The sequence below is a fragment of the Anas acuta genome, chromosome 7, assembly GCF_963932015.1.
Source record: "Anas acuta chromosome 7, bAnaAcu1.1, whole genome shotgun sequence".
NCBI classification, from domain to species: domain Eukaryota; kingdom Metazoa; phylum Chordata; class Aves; order Anseriformes; family Anatidae; genus Anas; species Anas acuta.
Genome location: NC_088985.1, coordinates 7,696,020 through 7,706,324, shown reverse-complemented (window position 1 = coordinate 7,706,324; position 10,305 = coordinate 7,696,020). Strand labels below are relative to the sequence as shown.

The 10,305-nt window shown below is 41.4% G+C and overlaps 1 long non-coding RNA gene across 1 annotated transcript; it reads left to right on the top strand.

Annotated features, from left to right (window-relative positions):
* The first annotated feature begins 4,156 nt into the window (after window positions 1-4,156).
* On the top strand, window positions 4,157-7,347 carry LOC137859557 (uncharacterized). Its single transcript, XR_011098372.1, has 4 exons — window positions 4,157-4,294; window positions 4,457-4,551; window positions 4,941-5,015; window positions 6,739-7,347. It is a non-coding gene; the product is annotated as an uncharacterized lncRNA (long non-coding RNA).
* Window positions 7,348-10,305: the final 2,958 nt, after the last annotated feature.

The window sequence follows — 10,305 nt, the reverse complement described above, 5'->3', positions numbered from 1 at the left end:
ATGAAACAGTTTTTTTTCTCCTCACAATGAGTGATGTAAAGATAAATAGCCCAAGTCTATGCTAATAACCCTGTTCACTGAGCTGCTTGAGGTGGTAATTCAGGTGCTAATACGTAATACGTACTTGAATAGTTATCCTTGGGAATGGAAAAAATACACTAACCACTTCCCAATTCTTGTTCAAGTGCTTATAATAATGGTCTAGATAAGAGTATATTTTACACACGGATAAAGAACAGAAATATACTGGTGTCTTCTCTTAGGAGATGTGGCCCTGTTAAAGTACTTGTTACGTAAGTGGAAAAATACTAATTCTGCCTTTTTATAATGAGACTTTTTCAGTGAGAGAGATGTAAAATAAATTGCATGCAACATACTCATCTCACAATGTGACATCAATTGTAAGGATAAAGTGCAAAGAAAAAGTCAGTCTTTAGTAAAACCTGTCATTGACTTAGAGTCACCACAGATCATACTTCAACTTTTAGAAACTCTGCCAAAGACAGGCCCTGTGATTTAACTCCTACTGCTCGTCTTCAGAAACGCAGCCTATAAACCAGGCTGTGCTCCTTTCTGACAGGAACACTAAACCTCACGACTTTGCATGCTCAGCTAGAGGCAACGGTCCTGAGTCACAATACATTGCAATGCAGTGAAGAACATGCTCAGATTGAGGAGCGAGGTACTAGCTAGCACTGAAGTTGGGAAGAACCCTGTGTTTGGGGAGCTTGAGGCATCATTCAACTCTTAACTAAAAGGCTACAAGCAATACGAGGAGTTTCATTTGCCCTCACATCAGTAAGTCTCAGCTCTGATGCTATGGCCTACTACAATTGAAATACACTTTATATGGAAGGGTGAATTTCTATACACAGTTTTCTCACGTAACATATGTTACATGGTATGAAAATACCTTCTTAGTTAAGAACAAACTTGGCTTAGAAAAAAAAGTTTATAGATAATAAAAAGCAGTGCTTGTACAGATTTTTCCTCTTCAAGCTTTGAAAAATGCCAACTGTTTTAAGTAGCTCTCAACACCTTTACATTGTTATATGAACTCAAAGTAATTGAGATTATTCCCTACATTTTATACGCCTACCAGTTATTTTAAAATGTGAGAGTGTTTTCAAACCAAGATTCTGTTTCGCTATCTCTCTGCAACCAAGCAGCATCGAAAAGTGTTTGTGTTTTGTTTTCATCATTACTTTGTTTTGATTTCTTTAATTCTTATGATAGGAGCAAAGGGACTTTAAGTTCATTGAATAATTTAAAAGCTGGAGAAAATTTCCGAGCTGATGACACCAATCCTTTTAGCAGATGTAACATGGAAAAGCCCTTCAGCCTCTGTGAAGGTTTACATTAACTGTGAACTTGGCCTTTAGTGTTCCTAGTGTTATTTCTGCAACAAGCTGCACATGAACATGCCTATTTGCTATGGAAAGCCACAGGCTGGGGGAAGCTAAAGCAATACTGCAGGCTCTAGATCTTCCATTTGTAGACCACACGTGCCAGTTTTCCCTCCCCAAATGTGATTATTACATTTACAACACAAACAAGAACTGAAACATCAACAAAACTAGAAACTAAGCTGTTCACTGGTACCTCCAGCAGAGAGCAAAATAAACACTTTCCTGCAGCATGCTTTTTTTTTTTTTTATGGCCAGAATCAAATTTCACATCAACCAAATCTAGAAAGCGACAGGTCACAATGCATGCCTTTAAACCAGATAAACCAAACCAAACCCCCCAAATTCTTAACTGCCTCTAAGTATGTTATCAGCAAAGTCTGCTAGCTGTCAGTTCAGTCACCAGCCCACATTCTGCAATGGTTATTCTTTCTGTCATTCTTTTGTTTGATTATGGACTGTATTGTCTGTCTCTTAAGGCCTGTCCCAAAAATATTCTGTTACTTTAAGTCTCTTGGGAAAAAACAAAAACCATGTCTCTGCACTTCAGTTCCAGCTCACTAAGATTGTGGAGGAGCACAGAATGAGGACCAGGTACGCAGACCTCCTTGCTTTACCAAAGGCACAGTCAAATGAAAAGGTTACCACAAAGCAGCTGGTCTGTAATAGGCGATACATGTCTTTAGCCTAAGACAAATGAGAGGTGATCCCAGTTTAGTCCTTATTCCTCCAAATTATTATTATTTATAATAATAAAAGTCTGATATAAGTAACTGAGCCTTCAGAAAGTTCCCTGACCAGCAGGAAAGTTTCTCACCATCTGCCCCTAGAATTTTAATTTGACAGCCTCACAGCATTTGCCATGATTTTGACAGTGCTTGACTTTGTTTTTTAGTAAGTTGGCTTCTAAAGCATCTTTTTGCTAAAAGACCCAAAGGGCCTTTCACCTATTCAAAAGTTAAACTTAGCTTTTTAGGTTTTAGCCACAGGATTGTGGAACAAGAGCACAAGACTCCCATTCAGAGGAATTTCAAGCTATGGGAGTTATACGCAAGCAGGAGGAATCAGTCATGTCAGAAATATTTGACGTTAAAATAAGTAAGGGTTTATTATTATTACTTTATTACAATTATTTTAATCATTTCTGGCTATAAAATTATGGGCTGTGTGATCACTATTGGTCCCGTAAGACTTTCTGACCGGTTACAGGAGCCAAACTTAAGACATAAATATTGTTGGTGTAATGTCCTGTAGCTACATGGGATTATCAGTGCCTTAGCTTTCATTTAAAAGGCTGCTTCTTTCATTGCAAAATCTCCACACCTCACAGAGGGACCAGAAGGCAAAAGAGAGTAACCAACTGTACCAGATTCTGGCTTGCCTACCTGGACTTGCTGCCAAGACACAGCTACTGCCTTGTGCAAAGTGCCCTACGCACCACACATGGCATGGGAACCCGCAGCCCCCGTATGGAGAGTGGGGGCTTGGCTCAGCTACCCACATCCACATGCCCTCCACAGCGCTCTTGCTCTGGGGTTCATGAGCAACCCTCTCCCTGCTGGTGGCTGGGACTCATGCCTGACTGCAGAGATAGGCCCTGGAGGGGCTGCCCTCCAGACAAACCAATACAGATCTGCTGTACAGACTGCCAAATAGGCACTTTCACAGCAGAAGACATCTTCCCCAGAGAAGGTAAAGTTATGCCATAAGAGACATTCAACCAGACCAGATACCGGATCACCTGAGCATCCCTGAGACCTTCTTAACGCTGAAGAAAACAGAGTGCTCCAGAGAGCCTCAGATGAACACAGGTGGAACACACGAAGATCCCTAGTGTTTTCTCCGTGTATTTAATCAGATGCATACATCCCTTACAAAGTGGCACAAGACTTTATGCTATTAATGAATGTAGTGTGTATGACAGATAATTAAAGGAATGCTTCCCCAAGGAAGCTGTGAACCTGACACCTATACAATAGGTGACAGAAAAATTACTAAGAGCTTTTTTTCCTTCTTATATTCTGCAGAAGGAAATGAAACTGAAACATCATTTTTCCTCAGACCTTGCTGGTTAATAAAGCCGAGAAAAAAAGAAAAGGTTATACTTGACTTAATTTCATGAAAACTCCAGTTGGAGATTGAAGGAGAGGCAGCAGCATATAAGGAAAGATACAGTGCTATCTCTTTTTTCCTGGTCAGTGAAGTTATTTTACCTTTTTTTCCTCAGGATCCTGTTCAATGTCCTCTTAGTGATCCAATCCCCAGATTTTACATAGAGCTGCAGCAGGTGACTCCTTACAGAAGAACACACCAAAGTTTATGAATAGGTCTCCACTAAGAAATAAGCTTAGAAGTATTTTTAATTTAATTTTTTGAGAGACATCTTTTACATTGCAGAATAAAAGCAAGAAGATGTTAATGCACTTAATGTAGCACTACTTCAGCAGAGAAAAATAGAAAAACAAGAAGTTTAAAAAAAAAAATACTACAGCTGAAAACAATTTACCCTCCCACTAGGTTAAAGCCCACTGAAATAAAGCCCAGGAGAGGAGAGAGAGGGAACAGCACAAAGGCTTCTGGGGATGGGAAGGCTTTAAAAGCTGAAGCAGCAGCTAAGTTGGCTGCTTTGCAACTGAGAGCAGTACTCAGAGTTAAATGAAGTTAAAAGTAACCTGTTTCCCCCCTTACCTGATTTAAATCGGTTTTCTTCTTCTGTCATGTGAGAAGTAATACGTTAGGGGAAAAAAAATGCTGTCTTACATGGTTTATAGGAAACTTTCTTTCTTTTCATGGGAGTTTTGTCATTTTATGACAAGAGGCAATGTTTTTATTCTGGTAGCAATCTAGGTCTGTATTTGTTTAACCTGTATGTTTGCTTACAGACTGAGGTAAGGATTCCTTACAGTTTCCTCTGCCCTGTGTTGGTACCAAGATTGTGGTCTACTAGGAGCCTTCTCCTCCTGGTTTTGTTGGGGTTGGCCTTATGAAAGCTTATGACACTGCAGGAGGCCTCTTGTAACGAAATAACTGTAAGATCCTGTTGTCTTTAGACTTCAGTCTCTGCTTCCTGCTGCTATATTACGTTATTGTGCTAAAGAAAGAAGTGGTTAAGGAATGAGCAGTAAACCCCCTAATAACTACAGAGGTGAGTTGTTATATGGGATATCTCTTGACCACAAATCCTAGCTGGTTATTAGTAGCTGGAAAAATGCCTTGCTTAAAGCTATAGAAGGCATTGATGCTGCAGCCTTGTACAATGATTGAGGATAAATAGATGTGGGGATCTCTGTGCAGCAATTAGCTTCTACATAATATCTTTATCCATTATTTTTTTCCCCTGTTCAGTGGGGTAATCTGTTTATTTCACAAAGGTGTTATGGTGCTAAATTAATCTTAGTAAGCTATTTTATAGCCCTACCTAATATACTACGGAAATGTTGCTGATTAGCCATTTCTGTTGCTTGAATGAGGCTTTCATCAAACCATTAAGCTCTTATTTCACTTTTTTTTTTTTTTTTTTTTTTTTTTTTTTAGATGCTGAAATACACTTTATTTGACGCTTTTCTGTCTCCTCTGCTTCTGGCAACCTTCAAAATCCTCATCAAGCAGGTAGAGTACCCTAAAACAGAGAAACTGAGCCTCCTTTATCAGGAAATGTGTGTATTCTCCTACCTAGCCACAAAGACATATTATAACTAACTGTGCAAGGATAGATTTGATGTGTGGTAGGCTTTACCACTCAGCAGAAAGCAGGGCCAAAAAGAGGCCGTCTGCATTACTGGCCCACATCCAAGGGCAATGGGTGTAAAGGCTGTCCTAGCAGCTCACCTGTGATACAGCTTAACTAGCTGCTCCTGCCTCCTCCTGCAGCTGGAGGTCTGAGGGTGGCTGTGTAAGAGGAAGGACTTGGAGCTGTGTTTGTGTGTGAGGCTTGCAGGCATTCTCAGCTAAAGCAAATACAGGTGAATCCAGTAATGGTGGTGATTGTGCATCTAAAAACAAGCCTCAGTTTCTCTTGGTGTTGTCTACTGTCTATTGTTCAGCCTCACTTAAATACTAACACTTTACTTTTTCCTCCCCCCAGTCCAAAAGGCAGTGAAGTACATGATATTTTCAAGGGCCCAGTTTGTTCTGACAGTATGTCACTAACACAGGGCAAGGACAAAAGACACTATTCTCCCTGAACTTTAAACTTTTGGTCTATATTTAGGGAAAAGTGTTTTTTTTTTTTTTTTTTGATAATCAGCTTAGGTACTGACAAACTCAGTGTTTACACAGAAGTGTTCTGCCTAAGGTTTGGGTTTCTAATGAAAAACTGGCACTACACCTTTGTGTGAATATAACTCTCAGAGGAACTCAGGAATTACTCAAAAGGTGTTTATGGCTGATGGAGCAATGTGCTGTCACTGCAATCTGGTATCCTCATAGCCTCCTATCTGGGAGGAGCGTTGCCCTTCCTTCCTCATGAGAAATAGTGAGGGCTGGTCTATCTGGCTCTGACTAGACCTTATTTTGTCCTATCCGAACTTCTCCACGAGCTCTCAACACTAATGGTAGTACTTGCCCAAAATGAAGCTTTCCTTCTACTCTAAAGATGACTGTGGGTACACTCACATCAATCACGTGGCTTAAAAAAGCTTAAGCTATCGGAGGGAGAAGGTTGTACTGGGGGAAGACAGGAAGAACTATTTCAATTATAAAGGTAATTGTAGGCAGATCTGTGCTTAAACATAGATCTTATATTTAATAAAAATGATGGAACTTAAATGAAGGGCCTGGAGTCAGAAAACCAAGGACAGAAGCTCAGGGACACAGTTGCAGCTTGCTGTTAAAAGCTTGCTGTTTAAAGGGTCCTAAGCTGCTCTGGATGGAAGTGAGAAGCTCCCACTGCCGGGATGATGCCAGACCTTGTATCTGGAGCTGAGAATTGAAGTGAGGTGGCAGGAGTCAGAAGGTTTGCAGTCTCATTTTTAGGTGAAAAATAATACTGTGAAGGCATAAGCCATGAAAATGTTGATCCACTAGCCAGCAAAGAACTCATCAGAGACATATAAATACAACTTCACACACTTTAATGTGTGTAAACCATTCAGCAAAATAAATTATGCTACAGTGGCAAAGTAGTAAAAGGCCTTAAGAAAACTGAAAAAGCTTATAATAATGAAAGGCTATTCCCTGAGCAGTAGAAGAAATGTGTATTGCACTAAGTGATGGTGCTTTGTCAGCCTTGTGTGTGAAAAGAATAAGCAAAGTGAGTAAGCAGCGAGATGAAGAGGGTGGGCAGCAGTGTTACCATGATACAGTACTTAACTTGTCTCTCTGTGGTCAACAGGCTGATGGCTACACTAAAAGACATCTTCCTACTACTACTGCTCCCTGCTATTTTCTTAATATGCTACTGCACAGCCTGGAACTGGAAACTGATTAATTCCCAAAAGGCAAAGGGGCTGCCTAAAGAACAGTGCAGCACAGCTAACTGGGGATTGCAATACAAAGATGGATCTAACATATTACTTAGGTGCTCAGTTACAGCTATATGATTCAAGGTACTTTAAAAAAAATAAAAATCCTGACAGGCATCCTGCTAAATCATGTGATAATGCACAATATGAACATCACCCAGAATCATCATCAGCACTTCCTGCAGGTTATGGGGAAAGATTTCATCATTCATGAAATATTGGGCAGGACTTGGCTATCTCATTCCCAGGAGCTGGTGCTTGGGTCTAACCACTGTACTCAAAGGGGCTTCTGCTTTGCAATCTTTCCCATTTGTAGGCACGGTCACTTCATGGGTCTGGCCCTCTCTAATAGACTAATCCTACGCATGGAACAATGCAAGAACACTACTGTCTTCCACAAGCAGATGAGGGATGACTCCCTCTGCTTTCCCTCTTTCCCCTTCATATACTGAGCCTGTGCTTGCCATCAGTAGGCAAGTGATGAGCGCCTGGATGGACACCAGATGCAAGGCTAAACCATCCAAATACAAGTGATTCTGCCCACAGAACAGGGAGGGAAATAGCAGAGATGTATTTCTGCATTGACATTGGAGCCTCCTTAGGGAGGACTGCAGCAGATGAGTGCTCAGTTATTCCCTAATAGCCTTTTTTCCTTTCATGAGTTTTGGCTTCTCCAATTTTTTCCCAACCCAGACCGAACACAGCCCTCAGTGTAATACAGATGACTGCTTTCTTAGTAGGCAAAAAGGACTCTCCCTGAAGAGATTTCTGATTTCCTAGAGTGTGCCATTCTCCACAAGTGTGCAGACAACTCAGCACAAAAATAGTGATTGTGCCAGTATGCTCTCCTTATGCCCAATTGCAGCCTGTACCAAAGAATGAGGATATTCATGAAATGTCAAGTGCCCAGATCAGATGGTTTTGACTTGATTAGCTCTCCACTCAAATGCTGTCAAATCAGAAAATGACATTGTAGCTGACTGTTGAATGGACAAGGAGAAAATGTCATGGCTGTGTTTTACTCCCCAGGTATTGCAATTAAGACCAAAAGGGAATTCAATGAGAAGATGTCTTGCACTGATGGGTCCCTGAGTGAAAATGGCAGTAGAAGGAGCAAATTAGCTGATCTGGTAGCTTACACCTGACAGTCCATTCAAGAATTGATTGTGATTAGCTGTGCAGTTAAAAAAGATCGGGGCAGGTATTACTTGGTTGCATGATCCTGAAGAACACACTTCTTTGTTTTGTAGCAGAGTTGAAATGCAGATAATGATCCAGAGCCAGTATGGTAAAGCTTTTAGATAAACATCCAATAGATGACAAGTGTCCTGTGGCAGCAATAGACTCTTGTGAATGGTGGAGAGAAGGTTAGATAGTGTCCAGCCCGACAGGATGTGGCTTAGTGAATGGCCAATAATTCCATTCAGTGCAGCTGGTGCAGAAAAGGCATGCTCAAGTGCTGCATGTTAAGCTGTAAAAAGTGCAAGTGAGTGATTTTTTTTTTACGCATGCTACCATCAGTGCCACCAGGATTTATTATTAGCACTCATTGTTACAAAGACTGCTCTCAGTGCTAGTGCATCAAGAGATCTAGCTAGCCCCACAGAAATTGTACTCAAAAAATAGCAGGGAAAAATCCCTTCTAGATATTCACATTCTCCTTTGCAGTGAGCTGGGTGGGAAAAGACACGCCAACCTCTCCAGCTTGAATCCTTCTTTTCCATCTTTTTTGGAGCATAGAGAACAGCAGTGCTGGGTCAGACCAAGGATCCATGTGTCCTTTGCGCTGCCTCCAATACACAGAGAAAGAAGAGTGTGACAAAGTAGTGACACCTCTCCTGAAAACTCCCAGCATTTGTTTGACTTGGGAAACTGCTGGGTCAGGCACAGTGTCTATGTATTTATTAACTGCAGTAAACATCTCATTCATGGACCTTTCCAGATCTCCTGTGAACTTGTGTAAGCTCTTTGCATTCCCAGTGTCACATGGCAAGTTCTGCATCTTGACTGCCCTAAACGGGCACCTGGCTGATCAGGACTCAAAAACCAGCTTAGAACAAGTGAAGGTGCAATAGGCTGAATTACTGGATTTCTGCTTGATGTCTGCGTACTCAGGTTTAAAAACAAACAAAACATAAAAACAAAAACAAGCTTTTGAAGCCTGAGGGGAGAACATAGTTCTACCTTGGTGGTCATCTTCCTGAACTAAATCCAACCCGTATTTTATGGACTGAGAGGGTGAGGAGTGTCTCCTTAGTATTTGTTCCTAGAGAAAAGGAAAAGCCATGGAGCTAGATGAGAACAGCAAGGTTATCAAATGCTGCACCTATAGCTGTAGCTTATGCAGAATCACAGAATTGTCTAGGTTGGAAGAGATCTCAAGATCATTGAGTCCAACCTCTGATCTAACACCAACAAGTCCTCCACTAAACCGTATCACTAAGCTCTACATCTAAACGTCTTTTCAAGACCTCCAGGGATGGTGACTCCAACACTTCCCTGGGCAGCCCTTTCCAATGCCTAACAACCCTCTCAGTAAAGAAGTTCTTCCTAACATCCAACCTAAAACACCCCAGGCACAACTTTAGCCTGTTCCCCCTCGTCCTGTCACCATGCAGCAAGTGCCTGTCTTTTAGAGGTACGTGGCACATCTGCTCCATGTACTGCTAGTCAGTACAAGCCACAGAATCCCTTCCTGGAGCCCTAAAGCAAGCTCAGACCAGCAGTACCTACTGCAGTGTATAGCAAAGAGGTAGCAGATGGTGAATCATTTTATGACATCTAACAAACTCTAAGGCACCAGCCTCTTTACCCCTCTCCTCAGCTACGAAGGGACTATCAGTTCTATCAACAGCTAGGAAAAGTCTGCCTGGAACCCCAGTACTGACCTTCAGTCCCCTTCTCATGGTCAGAGATTAGAGATGCTTAAGAAAAGAAAGCCAGTCTTTAACTTAATTACCCAATTACCTTTTGATAATTGGCCAATAATCCATTGAAGCAGCCATTTCTATTTTTTTATTCCTCTTATTTTTTTTTTCCACAAAACTAAGTTTGCTATGACTACAGCAAACAAACTCGCCATAAAAACTGTGTGAAGTGCAGACATCAGTCTCCACAGCATGTTATCACTGCTATTCATTTTCTATCATTTGTAACCTGAGAAAGAAAAGGACGTGCAGCACTGGGGACTACAGTCCTCCACTGACCACAGCGCCTTCCAGAGATGTACTCTCATCAGGCCAGGAATCACGTCAACATCCTCAAACTTTCCTGTCCTTGTCCCACTGAAATGAAATGGGAACAAAACTGAGGAGGTCCTGTCTTCTCAGGTGAGTCTGAGGGAGGCAGGAAAAGTTGTGTACCCTGACAATGCTGGACAGCCAGAAAGTAGAGGCAAATCTTCCTCTCCAAAGATGAATAATGACTCTGCAAGTATT